This window comes from Poecile atricapillus, chromosome 10 (genome assembly GCF_030490865.1).
Source record: "Poecile atricapillus isolate bPoeAtr1 chromosome 10, bPoeAtr1.hap1, whole genome shotgun sequence".
Lineage (NCBI taxonomy): Eukaryota > Metazoa > Chordata > Aves > Passeriformes > Paridae > Poecile > Poecile atricapillus.
Genome location: NC_081258.1, coordinates 10938124 through 10960842, shown reverse-complemented (window position 1 = coordinate 10960842; position 22719 = coordinate 10938124).

Here is a 22719-nt window from a genome sequence, read left to right as displayed (position 1 = left end):
CATAATATTTTTTCAAACATATTAAAATGAAATGCTTTAAACCACAAGTATTGACTTCAAGATCAAAATTTAGACGTAACCATTGCCAAAGACATTAAAAATGGCAATATAATATTGGCTTTTGCATTTATGTATTGGCATTTACATGTTGCTATTGATCATAAGTATTTGGATATGGTACAATTTGTAACTCCTTTTAGCTGCTTATTAGTGTAGCACAATCTATTAGTTTTGTACCATATAGCTTGTCAAAATAGTAATGTGATGAATATATTATATCTGTGTATGAACCATAAAGCTTGTAGATGAGTGGTGTGATTAATGTATTATATCATAGGCCTTAGCAAAACAGGAAGTATTAAAATGCTCCTGTGTAACTAAGGGAATGGTGTAAGGCAATTATGTTCCCTCCACATTTGCTGACCAACCTCTCTAAGTGATAGGATAACAGTGGCACAAACCAGAGCACTGGAGAAGAATTTAACTCCTTATCAGGGAGTGTGAAACAATAGGATGGAAACATAGGAAGAAATAAAATATATTGACCTAACCCACAGGATGTTGTGCAAATAAATCAGAGTGCAAAACCAAGCAAAAGAGTTCCTGAAACATCAAAAAGCTCACAAGAATGTTTGAATAATGTATGAAACACATGAATATGCATGCACCTCAGTAATGTAGCAGTACATAAATAACACTGTCTTAATCTGCCGGTGTGTTCTTATAGCCAGAAACACCCCAGTGCTGGACATTGTCCCTTTTTATCCCCTTATTAAACTTTTAAAAATTCCAGAAAGTCAACTTGGTTTTTCACAAACACTTCAATATTATCTGAAAGAACTTCTTTTTTTTGCAGTGTCAATCTACAAAGTTGTTACAGGACTCATTTCCCTATAGCAGGACAGCAGAGCAAAAAGCTCAAGGAGGGAGTTTCTAGCAGGGCTGAAATGAGAAACCTTGTCTTGCCTACAGCTTTATCAACTGTGACAAATAAGTAGAGAAAAAAAAAAAAGAAAAAAACACTTTAGGTGAGCAGTTACGTAACTCTTGTGAGCTGACCTAAAGACTAAATTAAGAATTCCAGGAATACAAGAAAATTCCCAGTCAGAGTTATTGGGTATAGTGCTGTGAGGACTACAGGCACAGAGCCAGTCAGAAATCTCACCCTAAGTCTTCCATTCCTTGCTAGCAGGGAACTAGGGATATACTACTGATTCTCTCCAACCTGTTGCTTCTATGGTTAGGATAGCATTTAAGGCAGATTTTGTTATTATATTGTCAGATTTGTCATGTATCTTATATGCTTAATTATATACTATAATTCATTAATTGATTTCAGAATTTCTAGTTTCTCTACTGAGATTCTGTAGCTACAAGCATAAGGTAGGTTTTTACTCAGCATTAGTTTAGAAGACAGGCCTTTAAGCAAGCTACATCAATGTTTTAACTTTACAGTACCTTTGTCTTGGTTTGAAAAGACAGATGTCTGCTAAGGAAGGCAGAAACCTCCCTTGAAATGGAAAAATGTAAACCCCACCCCCCTCTGAATTATTATAATCTTGAAATCAAGGGGCTCTCAGGAAAAGATATGGGAATAGGAATAACATTTCTTTACTAGGAAAATTGCAAATGCAGTAGTATGAATAAACCCTCTGACGGAGCCAGAGACCTGACACACACTGTTGGTCAGGGTGTTGGTAGCAGTCCAATTAAGTGGTGGCTGCGGTCCTCCTGGAGTGACAGACATGATTTTGTTGAAGCAATGAACCTGTAGAAGGGTGTAGTTTTCCTCTGAAGGTCCAGTGGTGGTGTAGAACAGTCTGGTCCTCCTGTGGGAATCCAGAGGACAAAGGCTGCCTGTGGTGTTCCAAGTTTCAGATTATATCCAGGTAGGAATGCTTGTCTCCTCCCCTGGGTGGAGCATCTCCCAATGGGATGATGTAATTTTATCAGTCTTGCAGTGAGACTCAGTGGCCCATTAACAGAAGATATCCCCCTGGAGTTATGAGGCATGGGAGAGAGATAAAGAAAACTGCCCCACCTGGTTTCATCAGCTAGTACTAGAATATGTACTTTTGGTTACATCTTGCATTGCAACCCAAGACAGTCTTTCTCCCTATCTCTCAATTTCTTCATCACAAGAAATTCAGTCTTCCTCTCAGATTATTCAGAAGACTATTGTTAATATTTATGCTGAACTTACTGTGTTTACTTACTTCTTTTAGCCAGCCCTATAGATTTTTTCTTCCTAATTTCCTTTTCTCCCACTAGCAATTGAGTAAAACTTTAAAAAATATATATAGCTGCTGTGTTGGGTTTTTTTTTAAATCCTAATGGCTTCTAAATCAAAACCTTTATGTCTCTGCTCCACTAGCCCCCATAAAGAAATAAGCGAGCACTTAAATGAAAAAAAAGTTGGCCTTCACCCTTTTATTAGAATTAGCCAGCCAGTGGTAGTACTTCCTTAATAAAGCTCTCAACACCAGTGTAACACTGTGAAGTGCTCTCAGCTCTGGGTAGTGTGAATGGCAGTGTCATACGTTGAGAGCACAAGCTTAGAATCATAAATCACGTGAATGACCAAAAATAGGATCATGTGATTGGTTATTCTGCTGCTCAAAAGGACATTGAAACTCATAAGCACTTAATGTTTAGATGAATCCTTTTAGAATTTAGAAAACAAATAGGTTACATAAATATACAGAATTAAATGGTGATTTTTATTTTAGGCTTCATTTTCTTAAACATGTCAGTGTCTCATCAGTGTTGGAGATGGCTTTTACACAGTGATAATTTTTATTTCCATCAAAACTTCTGATATTTTACATCACCATCCTGAAATCCTGTTTTTTCAAGCAATCCTAATTTTAACAGGTTTTATACATTTTATAGTATCTTTATTTTCTCAGCAGCATTGCTTCACAAGATAATTATAAACAAGGACACTCATCCTTTATTCTTCTGTAAGCATGGAATAAAATTTTGCAAGAACAGCTCTAACAGAGGAAATCAGTTGCTGTGCTTTTCTGTACTTTTGTTGTCCATGGAACTTACTGAAGAGGTATTGAGGTATCCAGGGCTCAAATGACACATTGAATCATTTAGGTAGGAAGTGACCCCTAGAATCATTGAGTCCAACCATTCCCCCAGCACTGCCAAGCCCACCACCAGCCCATGCTCCTCTATGCCACATCTACATGTCTTAAATCTCTCCAGGGATGGTGACTCCACCACTTCCCTGGGAAGCCTGTTCCAATGCTTTATAACACTCAAACTTTTCCTAATCTCCAATCTAAACCTTCTCTGGCACAACTTGAGGCCATTTTCTCTTGTCCTATCACTTGTTACTGAGGAGAGACCTCCCCCGCCTGACTACAACCTTCAGGTAGCTGGAGAGAGCAATCAAGTTCTCATTCAACTGAATGTGCTGCTGAGATTCTGCTGTTGCCACAGTGACTGCTTTGATCCTTCTCAGTAGCCATTCTGTGTAACTTGGGAAAGCAGAGAGCAGCTGAGTGCACAGATCGCTGTGTTGGACCAGCTCTCCCTGTCTTTGCTGATGTGCTCTAAAAGCCTGGTCTGGATCTGGGATGCAGGAGAAGACCTGCAGTGCCACACAAATCAAGCCCTTGCTGAGATGTTCGGCTGCTCAGTGAATGCCTCTGCAGCCTGCAGCGCAAACAGGGAACACAACACTTTCTCCAGATAGCTTCTGGAGCTGTTAAGAGCTCTGCAGGGCAAGGAGCTCTGCTCACATTTTGCCTCTGAATATATTCAAAGTCACATGTTCCCATACGGTTCAAACTGGGGAGCTCTGCTTGTTTCGCTGTGCTGCCGTGTGGCAGTTTGTGGGTTTGTGTGGGCTGGAATGGACACTGGAACTCCTGCAGGGAGCAGCTATGCTGTGCACCTGCACATCTGAAACACTGCAGATGCAAAGGAAGTACCCAGAACCAGATGGTTTCTCTCATGTCCTAGCAGAGGCAGATGTAAACCAGGATATCATTATAAATCTTGTTAGATTAGGACAAAATTTAATTATTTGACAGTGCTTGAGAACAATTGCATTGAAGGATATATGGATCAGAAAGAGAAGCTAGAATTCTGAATATAAACATTTCATATTGTGATAACTACAAATAAAGATGTGATTGCTAATTAAATGTGCAAATTCTGCTTTGTAAAATGGAAAGCAGCTAGAATGTTCTGCTTGTATTATATCCTAAAAGTTTACCTGGCAGCTGGGTACTACTGATGTAAATTCAATAAACCTGCAGTTAAGGCATCAAAATGCTGGTTTCTGAAACTATTTTCATTGCTGTTTCCTCAAACACCTAAATCTGTGTCTGCTTACCACAATGACAGCCACAAGTACACTGTTAATTGATGAAACCCTAATGATAGTACTGAAATCTGTCATGAAATAAGAGGCATGAAAGGAGAGCATTTTAAAATTGAGCTTACTGAAAAATTATTTTTTACTGCATCACGTTGTCCATTAAGAAACTTATAAAGCATAATTTTAGGGTAACTCCTGGCAGTGCCCAATTTTAGGTTTATCCAAAGTTTGCTTCATTGTCTTTAGAAAGGACAGAAGTTTGTATCTTGATAGGCTAAGTTCAGTTTATTAATGTAGGTGCAGAGATTTGTGATTTGGGGTTTAAAGTGCAGTCTGAAAGATCGTTTTCAGAGAAGAAGGGTGATACAGGACTTCCTCCAGACTCTTGTGTTAGGAAGAAAATAGCCATTTAAGCCCAGCTGCAGGTTTTGATGACTACATGGAGCTCACATCACCTGATTCTCTCTGGTCTTCATAAGGCAGCACTGAGGCCTCACTGCAGTTTTCTGTGGTTTTAGTAAGGGGGAGTTTTCAGGAGAGAATGACATCAATTATAGCTGTACAAACATGTTTTTTTGACTGTTTCTGCAGTCTTTGAGAAGGAAGATGTGTGCTAATCTCTTTACAAACAGTTTGATGGGTGCATGTACGGGTGTTCAGCCTTTGAAATGGGTCTTAATATCTCTGCTAAATTCAAGCAGCATGTTCCTTGTAGAACCCAACCAGCCTGGCTCCTTAAATAGACAAGTTGGTCTGCACAAGCCTGAACTTCTGAACTTTGGGGTAAAGTGACAGGTTCAAGGGGGGAATATGGGGTAGGCAGTTTGGAAAGGCTGTACCTTCCTGGTACCTCAGCCAGTGGGGAAAGGAAAACGGCATCGTGCGGCCGGGAGTTTGGGATGAAAGGAGGGTGAGCCTTCTGAAACCTCAAGAGAGAAAACCCCGCAGGCATGTGCCCTGGTGGACTCTCTCCCTTTATTCATATAAAGTTGCAGGACTCCTCTGTCTCGTTTGTGGACACTGGCTTTTCATCAGTAAAAGTTTGGTGAGGAGTGGAAAAAATCAATGTATTAACTAATTATGAATACTGGATATCACAACATTTCAGAATAATTGAAAAGAGGTTTAGAAACGCTCTAGGGAGTCTGAATGTACAAAACAGAAGTAAGTTATTCATTTGTCAGTTGTACTGTACTAGAGACAGCATTCTCCTCAAGGAAAAGCAACTTAGATAGTCAAGAGTAATTGTAAACCATAAACAACAGACTTTGAGGGATTGCCCATGTATCTCTACTAAACTTGTTGAGTTTGTAGCTTGGGGACTGCTTTCAGTCCACAGCTGGCTGTAAAACTAGGCAATATTGGGATCCCTTAAACTTGAGGGAAAACATAGAACATCCCCTTGGTTATTAGAGTTCATTTAAGCACTGTGAAAATTGAGCTGGAAATGCTGTCTTGCATAAAGCAGGCATCCATATATCAGTTGTGAGCAGCTTATGAGGGAAATCCCTAAAACATTCTGTTTTAGTTCAGTACTTGCGTGTGACAGGGAGGCAGAGCACGGCCGAGCAGTGACTGTGCCCGGTGCGACCAGCCACTCGTTGTTCCTCCGTGCAGAAAGGTCCTGCTGCCCTCCTGTGGTCCTGCCCATTGACACGGGCTTGCTCTGAAGCTGCTGGAACATTAATTTTCTTTTAAAGCTGGATTTCTAGCTGCCTGTAAAGTGAAAGATGCCTTTATTCTGTAGGAAATAGCTAGTTACAGGATATGGAATGCTTTTTTTGTAGTGAAATTACCTTTGTGGATGACAGGAGAGCAGCAGATGTCACTTATCTCAGATTTTGTAAAGCTTTTCAACACATGTCCTGCAGTATTCATCTGTCCAAGTTAGGATTTCATGCCCTGAATGGATAAATAATCAGATGAATGGAAAACTGGATGAACAGGCATGAGAGAGTGTTTAATACTCTATACAAATACTGGTAACAGAAAAAATACCCCAGGGATCCATACTGAGACTAGTTCTGTTTAACAGCTCTATTAGCTGCTTAGAGAGGTTTGCAGGTGACAGGAAAATGGAGTAGGGCCAGGTGACATGCTGGATGACAAGGCTGCCACTCAGATCTAGACAGGGCTGGCAGGGACATGCTTTCCTGAAGATTGTTTTCTAATATCTGAACCCATTCTAGGAATCTGGTATCTCTTGTGTTATCTTGAACATATTGAGATTTTTTTTTTTTTTTTGTAAATCTAAATAATGAAATATGCCAAGCAAACTGGTTAACTCTTTGCTGAAAAATGTGGATTGTAATTTGGTGCTTTACAAAATTCGTAGTGAAACTATAAACCCATGATTCAGTCTCTTATCACTGTTGGCTTCAATAAGTAAAACTCAAATTTCCTTTGAGGTAATAGCCAAAGAATCATGAAACTGAAAATGAGTTCATGAGTTCAATTTTTTATAATTCTCTTCTGTTAACTGAGACTAAAACTCACCTGGTAAATTTGAAAAAAAAAAAAAAATCTTTTTTTGGTGCCAGTAATACTAATCATTTCTAAAGTTAACCTTCTTCCCTTTGCTTTTAGCTGAATACGTGTAGATGAAAGGTTGTGTCAGTGCTTGTGTAAGAGAAATGTATTGCTGTGTAAACTTGGTCAGTACCATACAGCTTGTGCAAAAGGTTGTCTTGTGAGTTTCTGAGGTATGATGGAGGAATTGCTAATGTGATTGAATTCTGTAAATGGTGTATCTGAGCACTTGATTACTGCAGCACATGTATTTCCACTTGCATCATATGCTCTAGACCAGGAATTTCGCTTGTCTGTGCAGTGCCTCTCCAGAGTGGCTCTGTGGGACTTCTGTGCCTGCCATAGGATTTGCAGTAGGATACTGATTTTAAGACTTCTAAACCAAAGAATTTTTGTGTGTATGTGCCCCAAAGTATCTTCTCCTGAGGTCTGATTTGAGGTGAGCTCTGTGGGATTCAAGCAGCCATTTGGCTAAAGCGCTTTTGGCAATCTTGAATACTGTAAGAGCCACACAAACAGGCTGTGGCTGTTCTGCCCATCTGCAGGACTGACACTGTCCAGGAGGGAGTGAAGGCAGAACAGAGATATGTCTGTCTGCCAGGGATTTTAGGAAGCCGCAGGAGAGATGTATTGTTTTGTTGGTGTTTTGCGGTGATTTGGACTTGTCTGCCTAAATTCAGTTGAAATAATTCTTTGAATCTGAGCCTAAACAAATGAAGTTCCTTTGGACCTTGACTCTCTGGGTTGAAGTCAAATATTTAATATCTGCTTGCAAGTGATTAGTTAATGCGATAAGATGAACTTTTAAAGAGTTGAAAATGTTCTGACTTGCATTTCTAGTTCAGCTTCACTTCTGTAAAAGTTCTTTACCAGTCACAAACTGGAAGAATATGGTGAAATGAAAGTTAAAGGCCTTCATAATTGTTACCTGTGGAAACATCACTGAAGCAGTAATGTGCAGGCTAAGTGTGTATGTATGTAGTGGTTGTCTGCTCAATGATTGAGGATTACTGCATAAAGTAAACTAGATCTGTGCAAAGGAAATGAGAAATTTGAGTCTTAGCAAAACATTTCCTGGCAGATAACACACCATTACTTTTTAGAAAATGAATTCTAATGTGATTCCTGGACAACAGAATCAACTGTGGGGTACTGTTTCTGTGTCACTTGTTTACTTTTCTATTGCTGCTATAAACTTTAGTAATTTTTCAGATATTTGTAACTGATCTTATATTTTGTAATGTTTTGTGATACTAAAATTGACCTTAATATGAGACTTAACTGCTGACATTTAGTGAACTTCTGTTATTCACAAAAAATGAGATCTTCATTGTTTATTCTACCTAGCTAGGTATGCAAAACCTGTACTTTCATCACCATCTTCTAATGGCTCCCCACAGACATATAGGAATGAGGATTGCATTTTGGCTATACTGTTTTGATTGTTTAGCTGCTTTATTGTTTTCACTCTCCCTACTATTGTTTTACTTTTTTTTTTTTTTTTGTTTAATTCCTGTAATAGTTACTTTTTCCTCCAGTCCTTGTCAATTGAGTTATTTAATGCCTAAATTGGAAGGCTGCTTGAATTGTGTATGTGTGCACATGCATGGGGGTTTTTGGGTGTTGTTTTCTTTTTAAATTTTTTGTTGGGTTTTTGTTTGTTTGTTTGTTTGTTTTCAGTAGTGCTTAATAAGAAGGTGCCCCTTGATTATGGCTCTGAAGGGACTGGTTTTTGACTTCTTCTATTTGGAAGTTAGGAATGAAGAAATAACCTAAATGCTACCGAACTTAATAAAAAGGACAATACTTGTCTTTCACTTTTTCCTGTGAGCCTCTTTTATCAATTTCAGAACAGTTAGATGTGTAAGTATGTATAAAGTGTATGCATATGGTGCCAGGCCTTCAGAAGAGACAGTTTGTAGTGCAAGTTCTTCCAAACTTCATGACATCATTATATCTACTTCTGCAAAAATGAGATTTGACTGCTCACAAGAGGGCACTGCAGCTTTACTTTTGTGCATATTATTGTGAGCCATGAGATCTAGCAACAGAAAAGAAAATAGTATTGTCATTTTCCAGTGTAATTTTAAAACAAAGCTCTTACTGGTATAGATTGCCAGTTTGGTTTGGGGGCTTTTTTTTGTGGGTTTTTTTGGGTTTTTTTTGGGTTTTTTTAGCAAAGTTTAAGATATTTGAAATAATACAGAAATTAGAGTTTGGAGCTTTGCATGAAATGTCCTTTTGTCAGCTTCAGGGTCAGAGTATTATAGTTCGTGATGACTGAGTGAGAGAAGTAAGATAAAGAAAGCTGTGATCTCATTCAAAAAAAAGGGAAGTCTGTCTGACCATAAAAAACTAATTTATTTACTTATCAAAGCCTTAAGTGTCATTAGACAGCACAGTAGGCAAGTCATCATGAGAGGAGTGTTCACTTAGTAAAGATTAATTATAGCCTCCAGCATATCAAGTTTATTATGTCCAATAAGTATGTCAAACAGCTGGAAGAACATGTTTGTCTTTACACTTGATAGCATTCTCTTGCCTCAAGGTCTGACTCCTGAAAGAATAATTAGTTGATGTGGGTGAATTGTTTCTAATTCTGCAAACTGCTTTTTGGCGTGTATTTAATTCTGTGCTTTGAGTAAAACAAAATTAAGTATTGGATTGGATGCTGAAGTTGTGAATACATAACTTTAGTAGTGCATGGACTGTAAAGCACAGTGGGGGTTTGTTTGTTTGTTTGTTTGTTTGGTTGGTTTTTTTTTTTTTGTATTGGTTACCTTTAATCCATGCATTTATTGTATTTAAGAAAAATTGTTGAATAATTTTTGTTTTAGGATGTTTTTCCTCAGAGTAAATATGAAAGACTGGCAACTCACAAATTGTTGGGCTTTTAGTGTCTACCTGCTGAATAAATTCTTACAACAAGCTGGCTTTACAATTTTCCATAGTGGTTCTTTCTCTTCTGAAATTACTTCTCATTAAATGGCATAAACACTCACAAACTCAGTAATGTAAAAGTCTGTGTCACTGAATAGACAAGGCAGATTTGGAGCCACATTGCAAATAGCTGAAGGGTGCATAAAAAGCTATGGAAGAAAAAGTGTACTTAGATGTAAGTTATTATATGCTTTTGAAAAACACATATACTATAGGATTATGAAGGGGGTGCAGGGAGCTGATAAAAGCTATAGGAAACACCCAAATGTACAATGAGGAAAAAAAGGTTGCTACAAGAAATGAGTAAGAAATGGTGTGTGGTGTTTCAGTAGAGTAAGGAAAGCTTCTGAAAACGGAATGAATTTAGGATCTCTAGGACAGAATTTGGCTTAAAAAATTAAAATTGTTTTTTATACAGTGCTCTGCAGCTGATGTCAAAAAGGAAGATAATTTTTATTTTAAATAAGAAGTTTAGATTGGTGAAAGGTAGGCACACTTTTGAATTTTGAGCAGCTAGAGCTATTAGGACAGACTTGCCATGGTGTCATTTTGAAACAGAGGGAGAGAAATAATTCTTAAATAGGAATGTCTAGATAAATAGTTCTTCAAGAACAGATAATAATTGTGTTCCTATCTGAGTCTTCTTGTCAGTGTTGTATGAATGCTGTCCATGGCAAAAGAGTGTGACTTACTGAATTTGATGTGATCCTATGTGGGAAGGAGTAAATTGCTCCAGTGTGTTGCAGTTCCCTTACTAATCTAGGCAGTGACACTGCTGTGGTCTATGTTGAGAGCCAAGCAGCCTGAATACCTTACTCCTGAACTTAGTCTGTGTGAAGAGTTGCCCAGGTACATGAGCTATGTGTGAAGAGCTGTAGTCATTTGTGTGAGGACTAAAGTGTTAATTTCAGCTAATGAGCCTAGTTTACAAACAGAGGCTTATGCTCTAGATTTCCAAGTTCTACTTCAGCAGCTTATCCCATGGTACTGTTACACTCTAGTTCTGCCTTTTCAGTTTTCCCTTTTCAGTCGTTGATTCACCTCTGTTTCAGGAGCACCTCTGCAGCTCTTAAAAATGATACAAAATGAATTGTCAAGTCATTCTGCTTGGCTCAAAGAGCAAATAGACATGAAGAGATTGTCTGCCAAAATCAGGTTTCTGTGCTTTTTGGGATGAACATTTTGACCATGGTGTATTTTCTTAGTGAGTGTGTCACAGTTTGTACCGTACTATCAGTCTACTCATATATTATATGGCTTGTTTGGTCTATAGTAGCTGCTACTTTAACATTAGTAGAAGAGATTGAGAACAAAGATCAAGAACATTCTCTGAAGGTGTTTCATTGAGAGCAGCCTGTGTACTGAAACTTCAATTTTCTGGTTTCTATTCACAAGTTTGTATATGGGACTCCATCTCATTAAGGAATAGGTGGATTTGGAACAGGTGAATCAACCACTGATGGAGCTGACTTTGAATTTATGGGGTTTTTTTCAGAGTTAGTCTAATTCTGCATAGCTGAAAGGACTGAATCACTGTGTCAACAGCCTACTATAAAGTCTATTGGTCACATTATGTCCAAACTCTCTACAAGATGCAGAATAATAAGGTCTTCTCTGGTTAAAGGAAAACCATAACTTTCTAGCAGTACTGTGGAATCACTGCTTTGTGACTCAGAGCATCTGCAGCTTTGTCCCAAAAATGACTAAAGTATTATGATCTCTGATGGAATCGTGACTGTGGTGATAGACATTCCGTGTATTGTTCAAAAGCTACTGTGGACATTTTGGTTTTGAACTTGTAGCTGGAATGCCTGGCTTGATTTATTTTCAACAATTCCTGATGCTTCATAAGTGAAGCCCCTTCCATTCTGGAATACTCTGTTTATTGCAGTTGTGATCTGTCCCACTGGGGGCTTGGCAGGGCACTACACTATTTTTCTGTGTGTTTATCTGACACCTGGAGCATGCCACTAAAACACTGATTTTTTCCCTGAACTTGTCATGGTCTCAGACTGGAAGCACTTCTTATGTGACTTCTACCATCCAAATCAGGCATTTTTCAGCACCTTTATTTGCAAAATTTTGTTACATTTTATCTGTGGCTAAAATATGCCAATGTCCAAAATCACTCAGCAAGAGAAACAAACCACAAACAACAAAAACCCAAATAAAAAACAAACAGCAAAAACTTCAGGTCAATCTTTCTTTTAAAGTAAGTGATAAGATATGATTATATACTGTTATAAAAGTAAAACTTTAGGCTGCAGTAAACCTGCAGTGGCTTTTCATCTGGCTTTCTCCTTGTTTTGCTCTGCAGTTTCTGATTCCTGAGATACTGGATCAAGCTGTTGTTACTGTCTGTCATATCTTGCTGGAATGTGTAGAACTTTTATTCTCTCTTGTCATAATGGGATTCTTGTGAGATTTATAATGTGTATTAAGCAGAGGGTTTTTGTTTAGTCTTCAAGAGAATGATTTATTAAGTGTGAGCTGACCAAGTGTGTATACATACAGCAAGCAATGTCACTAATTAGGTAACGTCTTAGTTATTTTAGTTTGGCAAATAGACAAAAACGTAAGACTCTCAGGATCTTTAGCATGTCATATTGTAGGCTTGCTATTTCTTTCTCCTTCACCTGGCAAATGGTAGAAATTTTGCATTTAACAATTCAGTGCAATAGAGCTCTTACTGATGTTGAAAAAGTATGCACACAAATCTTAGAGGAACAACTCTTAGGAATTCTAAAAGCTTAGTTCTTAAACTTAGTTCAGTGGAATTTTCAAGTACTGTAACATATTTACTTTCTGTTTTTTCTTTCATCCAGCCAAACACAGATTGTGTTTTTAAAGAGAGAACAGATTGTCGTGGTTCCTTCTCCTTAGTGTACAGAAACACAGGCGTATTTGACAGCAGCAGAACAGCACGTTAGGATGGAGGCACAAAGATAGCTTGACAGAACATTCATCAGTATATGCTTTTTTATTCTTTTGAGTTAATAAATAGCAAGGAGACATTCCTTTAAGAGCATGCTGCTAAATTAATCCTTTATATCTAAATGAAAAATAATTAGGAAATAGTATCTTTTCCTATTGCTATTCGGAGCTTAAAAACTATGTACTTGACATGAATTTCATTGAAAAGTCTTTTAAGATTACTTAGCTGAGATAGGCCAATAGCTTCTTAAAGGAGCATAATAGACAATATTACAAGTCTTATTTAGCCACTGAAATTTAAAAAACCTGATAAATACAGGGGTGAAAGTATATACTTTATGTGCCACTGGAAGTTTTAACACGTCCTTTGTATTTTCATTGAAAATGCAGAACACAGTGCTGGGGAAGGAAGTAATATATTGAGTATACTCAAAAATCAAGTATCTTGATTGTCTATCTGCAAAGTAACTACAGTTTCTTTTTCCTGCCTGGAAATGCTTGACCAGTGGATCTGCCTGCTGGCTATCAAACTCTAGTCACTAGGAGGTAACACACATAAAAACATGAGCTGAATGCATGCTAGAAGGTGAATCTCCAGATTATGTCAATGGGCCTTGTCATCAGTGTGCAGTGCTGAGTAAACATTGTCATTGGAGCAGAGGACAGGTCTTATTTTATCTTATGGAAATCTCTTCTAGATGTGCTAAGCAAACAGTGTCCATATCCTGCTTGCTGTGGGAAGATGTGGCTGTTTGTATTACAAAATCTTTCCATGTAGGGGTTCAAACTGAAGATTGATGGATTTTCTGTAAGTTGAGTTTTTCTGCTCAAAACCAGTTGTAGGCCTAATATCTTACTATGTACTGTAGTCATGGCATGAAGTCAATAATGTATTCCTGTATGATTCATTGAAGTATCCTGAAATGTTTAAACATTGTATTTTGCTTTCCACTAGACCTGTATTTTTAGGGGTCACATCTGCAAAAGCTTCTGCTTTGTTACCTGTGCTAATGAGGAAAAACTCTTTCAGTTTAGCTGTTTGATTAGATAGTGTGGAGGCTTGCTTTGTATATTAGATAATTTTGTTTGAACAAGTATTTTTTTATCTTTTCAGTTACTGTAAGTGCTAAAGCAATTTCATGTTTTAGCTAGGTATGATAAATGCTAGACTGAGGACCTTGTATGTGAGTGAATTCACCTCTTTATAAAAAGACTCTGGAGGAATGTTTCTATTTTATTCAGGAATGCTACCTGAATAAACATGTACTTCTTTAATGAATAAATAGGAAGAAATCTTTAGAAATATCAAAGTTTGTGTAAATTTCTCACTGTAAAAAATATACAATTGATTACAACAAATTCCCATCAGAAGTTGGGATGAAGATAGAAACGATCTAGAGAAACCATGAACAGGGTAATATAAATCATTTTATGGCCACTTGAAATGGAATCTAGCTAAAGTTGTGAAGAGTTGTACCAGAAGAGCTGTGCTAGGTGATTTGGGAATGCTCAGATTCATGTGCTTATATGACTTCTTAGGCTGGTCTCGCTTGCTTCTTGTAACTTTTCTCAGTCTATCCTAAGTAAATTTGGACCCAAACCCCTTTGTTCTCTCTTGTCTTGACAGTAAAATTATTCAGCTAGATTCAAGGCATTGTTTGTATAATTATCACTTAAGTTATAATTTATTCAAGTGTTGGGATGTTTTTCACAAATTGTGTTGGAAAATTCCTTTCAAGAGGTTGGGATGCTTCTTCAATTACTGGTTTCAATATCTGTAATTTATGTAGCTGACTCTTCATGGCTAACTGGCTTAGTAATCACTGTGCTGTGGCTTCTTCAAACCCTAGAGCTCCTCTGCTGGACCAATCTGCCATGTTTGTGACCTGCATGGTTTAGTAGTTCACTTGGTTTTCATCTTTAGACTCTGCATGGAACTTGCTAGAAAAGGTTTGAGAGGTTTTCTTCTGGTTTTAGGGGAGATAGGTGAAAGCTCATCCATTCAAACAGGGAGAAGCAAAGTCAAACAGACTGCTTTGTAGATGGTGTCTACTAGGCAGCCTTGAAATATTGGAGATGATGGACTAGTTATGAGATTAATTAGATGATCTCCCTTGCTTGTCAGGAGAAATAAAGGATACAAAACCACTTAATTAGAACAGCACAATATAATGACTAATGTGTTTCAGTGAAGCCTTTTTTTTTCTGCTTCCAGCATGCTTCTGTAAAAGTACTTGGCAAGTAATAATCTGTCTAATAAGTAGACAAAGGAAATAAGTTGTCTTTTAGTTCATTTACAAAAAGTGTCTTAGTTAATTTATTAAAAATTAGTGCAGTGGCCTACTGCATGGTTAAGCTTGGAATACTTTCTCATTTGTCTGGCTGTTATACACTTCCAGTCCTGACAGGAAATAAGGGATGAAAAAACTAGTATTGTTGCTATGGGAACAATAACTTGGTGCAATGGAATAGAAGTTGTTGCTGTTGGAGTTTGTAATACATCAGTACCTGGACTGTTGCCCAGGTGCCTAACCAGTGTGTAGCCAGACAGTAGTGGAGGGAGGTCAGAAACTCAGAGAATGGGGTGTAAGTATAATCAATAACAGCTTAAGCCATTTTCAAATACACTTATGTTAAGTGCTTCTGCGTTTATTGTCAGTGGCTACTAATACAAACAGGGCATTAGTACTTCAGTTGAATGATTTCCTAATTTGTAGCAATCCATTTTGAAAATTTTCATCATTTTCAGGGATGTAATGAAGAATCTTTCAGAAAAAAAAGCATTGTCTTTCAACAGATAAGGGAAGTAAATGTGTTAAATAGATGTTTGAAAGAAATGCTGGACCCTGAAGGCTGGAAAACATGGTTGGAATAGTGGGCAAACACAAAACTGAACTAAAAGCAGAATGCTGTGAGACCACAGTAGTCTTAAGTAGCAGAATAGTGTAATTACAAAGGCATCTCTTATCTGTAAATATTTAAGACAGTGTCATCTCTGAGCATGTCTTATATTTAACCTAAGATACTGTGATTAATCCTGCAAAAACATAGACACCAGGTGCGGATCTTGTGGCTATCACAGGCTGTATAATATTGCATCATCAACATAGTATTCAGCTACCATCTAGTGGAGGATTTGAGATAGCGTTCTGAAAATGCAATCCAGTAAAAACCCCAGAATAATTAGTACTTGTCCAGTTATTGCACTTTGGGGAACTGTTGAGGTTTTTGTTTGACTGTAGTCCTTATAAGTAAGACCATAATGGCTATTAAAGCCAACCTGAATTAAAAGGAGGAAGGATACTGAGGTGGATGAAGCATACAAATGGTGAAACACAGAAATATAGAATTGTATTCCTGGAGTTTTCTTCTAAAACCAAAAACTACCTATGTACTTTTATAGTTTGAATGCCTCCATCATCCAGTCTTGTATTTTTAAAATGGATATGCTGGGTTAAGTCAGTTCAGCAGATGAAAATCCTGAAGGCTCCATTTGTGATTGTGTGGACCTCATTATTTGTCAACAGGAAAGACATGCCAGTAGCCCAGGTATTTTCCTAAAGAAGATGTCACGAAACACTGATTTTGTGACTTAAATGAGTAAGTTGGATTTTGTAAGTGAATTGACCAAACTATTTATCCCTCATGGATGGGTCATGGAGTTCTATTAAAACTTGCATTGAACTTCGAAAGACTTGGACTCAAAGCCATTAAAACAAAAGAAACAAAACTATGAAGGTGTTAATGTTTATTTAAAATAGCTGGTGATTATACAGCAGTATCAATTATAATTCTGAAGATGTTTACAAGGTTGTACAGGCTTGCTAATTTGACAACATGCATTTTCCTCTTTTCCAGACACTGTTTCCTAGCACTGAGCTTTAGGATGTTTAAAATTTAGAACAGGCTTTCTTGGACAAGAGAATTGTGAGTTACTCTGTTGGGAAAAAAATATTAATGAAGAACAGTTTCGTAGTCTCAAAACTTTCCTTTTGTAACTTGCAGTAAACCATGGCTCTTAAACAGCTGGTGTTTGAGTGGCAGGATTAGTGAGTTGTTACAAAAACTAGAGATACTTGATCTTAACAGTTCAGTAGTGAAAGCTGTTTAGCTTGGAGTTCCTTTCCTTGTTCTTCATTCCTGCAATGCAGGGGGCCTTCTGTAGGCATCTACAAAAGAAGATAAATCTTTTCATTTACTGCTTAAGACCAAATGGGCTGCAATACCAGTAAGAGCACAAGAGTTATGGAATCTGTCCAGAAGCCTGGAGGACAGCCTGAGGAAGAAAAAAATAATTAAGACCCTGGCACAGAAACAACTGCTGATGCTATAAAGGACAGTGCATGTGACTGAACAGGCTGAAATTGGATATTGATGTGCTCCAAATACCCACTGTAACTATGAAGTAAGCAACTTGTTTATTGGCATTTTGTGCTTGAAAGGATTGATCTTTGTGTAACTGACACTGGAGCTAAAGGCAGGTTTCATATTGGATCTTAAGGAAATCTGCATTGACAGACACTGGTGTGAGATCTGCTATCTCTGCTGATGAATTCACCACAAGAATACTGAAGGAAGCCTATGTAAGTTGCATAAGAAGCCTTGCCATCAACATATCTTCCTGGGAATTTGTGCTGTGCTGAATCTGAAGTCATCTCACAGAAATCAATGAGGCCCTAAATTTTGGACATTACTGGTTTTACAACAAAACCTAAAATATTCATTTATTTTTATATTTTAATTCTCTGACTCTGAAACAGTTTCTTTTGAAATGACTTTTAAGTATAAAATGGCAGTTGAAATCTGAAATTGGCAGCAAGATCCATGTGGTGGGCTTTTTTGGAATTAAGTTCTCTCCATCTTCACTTAAAAATACTTTTCATAATTAATTGAAATTCCAAGAAAGGTGGGTTTGATGAAGTGAAATTTTATGTCCATATCCTTCTTCTCTCCTAGCCTAGGACACTTAGTGCCTACAAACATACTTGGTGAGTCCTATTACATTTTTCTAGAAGTCCTAATGACACTGAGATGAGCTCAGTTGGTTTGAGTGTGGTGCTAATGGTGCCAAGGTTGTGGGTTCCATCCCCATATGGGCCCTTCATAGACCTGATGATCCAACTGGGTCCCGTCCAGCTCAGACTGTTCTGTGATTCTGTAAATCTCTGGAGCAAAGGAATTTAGCTACTGGTTAAGAAACTCTCTGCAGGCAAAACCCACTGGAGGGCAGTGTTGTAAAAGGAATTGCAGGACTGAAAGCTGTCCCACCTTAGGTAATCCTTGCTGAGGGCCAGCAGGGAAAAAAGAATGCAGAACACTAACCTTCCATAGCTCCCTTAAAATATGTAGCCTTTCAGATTGGTAGATTCAACTGTCAAGGCTTTGATTTAACTTTTTGCCATTGTTCTGAATTGAAGGTTTTATAAGTCTTTCACCCAGTGTTAATATTTCATAATGCATTTTCTGTGGTCATTGCTGTTGTGGAAGCAGGGCCTATTGGGCACATTTGGGCATCTGTAGCATTGTCATGGGGACTATTCTGAGGCAGATTTTTTTTTTCTGTGACTCCAATATGTTGAGCTCTTTTGAATTGCTTTTGGTGTTGTGTCAATTATGACTCTAAAAGGGTACAGATTACTTCTAAATTTGGAGCTAAGCAGTAGTGAAAGATAAGGTCAGTGGCACAGTGGAGATTCCTGTTGGGAGACCTTTGAGGAAACACATGATGCCTCTAAACTACAGTTACTCTGGAGCTTACCATTTCCTTTGTTGTTCAGTGCATGGGAAAAAAAACCTACTTTTGATTTACAGAAATATGATGGTGGCACTCTGGGGAAAGTTGAGAATAATGCTTGGAGATGTAAGACTTTTATTATAGTAAATGTTTCAAACTGCTGTGTATTTAAATGTGAGAAGAAGATATTCTTTTTCTACAGTTAAATTGTGATGAGTTTAGGCTTGCTGTCTTTAGATGATGATTCTTAATAAAATGGAAACAGATAAGTTTGGCTGTATCATGGAAAATACTAGAATTAAAATCTATTCTAATTCAAACATATTTCAGTCTCTTACATTGAAATAAGAAAAGGAATTACTTTTCAATGAACAGAGGTATGGTATAGCTAGATGATACCATTAAGAAACTAAAGTCTTCAAATGAAATACTTAGATCAGTAGAAAATTAATTATGTTTTATTCATGAGTTTATGCATGTAGCTTGAGAATGCTTGAAACATAATAAATTCTGTAATGAGATTTCTAACTGAAAGCTATTTCCTGTATTTATCATGCAGTTCTGCAGTTAGTGGAAGTGATCTCAAATTAAAAAGCATATTTGTTTGTTGTCTGCAAAGTATACGTAAAAGTCTATTTAAAGGCTGTCATAGTAAATGTTACTCTCTTACACCCTTGATTCTTTGATCAATTTAGCTTCTGTAGCCTCTGTCACAACAAAATTACTGCCTTCTGATGATTTTACCCTAGATTATCCACCAAAAATGTCTTAGATAAATACTATAAATACTTATTGTTTCTGTGGTTAAATTCTAGGCCCTGTCATGATGGGAAATTGTATTTCTAGACTGATCCTTCAAGAGAAGCATATAAAAATAAGACTGATACTATGTCTCAGTTGCACACATACTCTACATTAAGACTGTGCATTAACACCTTAATTCCTGACATCATTTTTTGTCTCCGTAGTTATGTACTGGTTTCCGGTTTGTTATGGAGTCAGCTTCCAAGCCCTGCTAACTTTTATTTAAACTTTCCAGAGCTTGTGCTGTCTCTCCCTCATTATCTATCAGACTCCTTACCCAATGTTTATCAGAAGAATGCAATTTCTTGGTTTGCAAGTTTTTCACTGGTTTGTTCTGGGATGGCTGCTGTCTAGAGTGCTCACATCAGATCCCATCTGGACAGGCTTCAATCATCTGGTAGAATCAATGTTAGAACTTGGCATTATTTGCTTGTTTAATTTTAATGTTTTCACTAAAGCTAGTTGTGTGCTATGAAGTATTTATTTTGGTAAGAAAATTTTAGAAAACTGCTAGATAATGAGTACTTTGAATTGCTGCAAGCTGGATTCTGTTATTGATGACTGTCAAAAGTCTTTAATATAGTAGTCTTGGAGCCACATTGACCAACAGTAAACAGTTGGTACAAATGGAGAAGTCCAAGAGAAATAATTCTGATGCTTTTGTGTCTTTTATAAAGTTTAAGATTTCCAGCCAACAGAATGAAAGTTTAACAGAAGTTAGAGAGCTTTTTGAGTGATTTTTGAATTCTGCTAAGCTAATCATATGGAAGCTAATCACCAGTTGGAGAAAAGTAGTATTGGGAAATAATTACTATGCAAACAGAAACTATTATAATTCAAAACAGGTGAACATGAAACCATAATTTTCCAGAAGATCAGTGTAAAACACTTTATTAGAAAATAAAATAAGTTTTTAACTGTAGATGCAGTAAGGAAAAATACTCCTTCAGTTTCATTGAAATTGATTGGTGCACCTGCAGAGAAAAGCAGTTTTATCATCTCATTATCAGTCAATTAATATTCAGGTTTAAATATGAATACTGTGACCATTAACTGTAAATGAATTATTTCATTGAAGTCTTAATAGATGAGGGAAAGTAGTCTTCTGCTCTGCCAAATGAGGTCATCTGGGGGAAAAAAATAAAAATTAGTAATTCTGTTAGGAATTTAAAAATCTTTCCACTGTTTCTGAACCTTTAAATGGATATTTTTTTAAAGCAAACTTTCATTTTGATCATATTGAAATTTACTTTATGAGTTGTGCTACTGCTGGTACTGGTAAGCCTCTGCATTTAGACTTTCTAATATTCAGAATGCAGAAAGACTTTTCTGGAAGTCAGAAGAGATTTCCATACAAAATGCTCAGACTGAGAGGAAATATGGGCTCAGAGGTTCCTTTGCTCTGAGTCCTTCCTCAGAGACACCAGCTCCAATTCTTATTTTGTTATTTGGTTATTGCACCAAGATTAAACTATTTAAAGGGTTAGTATGTCTGAGGCTCTGCTCTGGGAATCCTGGGATCAAACTGGTGAGGAAACCTGGTCTGACCATGTGAAAGTGGGTGGTGTAGCTGCCAGGAGCTTCAATCCCAACAAGTGTGACTGCCAGAGTGAGTTCTGGCTGGTTGGACATTGAAGTTTCCTTAACGTTAGTTCAGTGCTTTCAAGTGGGTGATGAGCTGGAAAGCCTCCACAGACACTGTGATGAACTTGTCACCTAACTTCATACATTCTTCCTGGAGAACAAAACATCCTGGCCATATGCTCAAAACCACAGTCTTGCATTTCATGTGTAGAAGACACTTACCAACTGCTGCAGCTGACAAAAAGAATTTACAAGGAAAGACTTTTGTGACCCTATAGCAACTCACTGACTTGAAGGGAATATGTTTTGGTGTGTGATACTCTTGAGCTGTTACAGCTTATAAATGTAACTGTTTGTTTCTCTAGAGTGTTCTTATTGTTCAGAAATATATATCATTCTAGTCAAGCATCAGTTTTACTGTCCATTATTTGAGCAGATACCTGATATCTGCCAAGCTGTATGCACTGGAGTTAGTTATGTTTCTTGTGTATGAGAAGTGTAAAATTTGAGGTGAAGGCAAATCGCCCATTGATATTTGATCATTCACAACTATACAACTGCAGATGTAAATTGGGTAGAACTGAAATGTACAGAAGAGGAATAAATAGAAAACTGGTTCAATGTCTGCTTTAATCACTAGCAAGCTTTTCCCCATGATGCTTAATTATCTCATTTATCTAATCTAGTGAGGCATAAGACACTAACTGCTGCAAAAGGACCAAACAATCATTAGTAGCCTACCCCTATGGATAGGCTAGGTGGAGTAAGAGTAAACTCATTACAGTCCTTCTTAGAGATGACCTCTGTAGGCAACTGCTTAGGGAGACTATTACTGCTGATGCTTTCCCCAGCTTCTTTATTTTTAAATTGCTGTAGCAAATCCAGTTATTGATCTGAATTCCTCACACTCTGTAGCTCTATTGAATGTTCATCAGAGGGAGCTAAATCTTCTGCAAAAGATTTGTCATACTCTTTTTTTCTCTCCAGCCTAAGGCTTCATTATCTTTGTACTGCATTTGATCTGACTTCTGATGCCTGAATCTGTTGAGGAGAAGAAAAATGAAGTATCCTGTAGGTGACTGATTTGTGCATAGAATGTTTATGCCTCTTTTCAAATTTCTGTTTCCTGCCGTGTGTCTTAAAATTGTGGCTAGATCAGGTGACTATGCCTATCTTGAAATAGCTGAATACTTGAAAATTACAGCTAAATATTCCAAGTTACTCCACAATTGTGAAAATTAGCTGAGTAGGGTGTTCTGAACAAGACTATTGCTCCTTTACATAAGAATTTAAAGCGATTTTTGAAATAACAGTATTAAATATTAATATCTGATCATATTTAGATTTGAATGTATAGATTTCTTTCTCTTTTCTACTCTATGTTATCCCTCTTTCAAAATATTAATTCTAAATTCCTCTACCTTAAGTGTATTAAGGGTCTATCAGTGTCATTTTGTGGAATCTGACACTAAAACAAGAGACAAAAACAAAATCATTATTATTTGTGTACTTATTAAAAGCTCTCTCTTTAATAAGGCAGCAGTGAGAGAGCTTGTTTATACTTATTTGATTGCATAGTTCTTGAGGTAGTTTATATTTTCACTTGAGTGCAAAGGAAATATCCTTGTCAGTATATTGCTGAGCATCTCTTTGTAATTCATAGTGATGTTCCAGTAATTTCCCAACTATTACCTGGAGAATTAAATAAATAGTGAATAGGTTCTCTTGACAGCAGGAACCTGGGGACATAATAGCACATCTGCCCCTGACCCCAGTCAATTAAATGTTCCAAACAAGTAAATTACACAAAGCCAACTTTTCCCTTTTTGAGAATTTCTAATATCTTTCAGCTGGG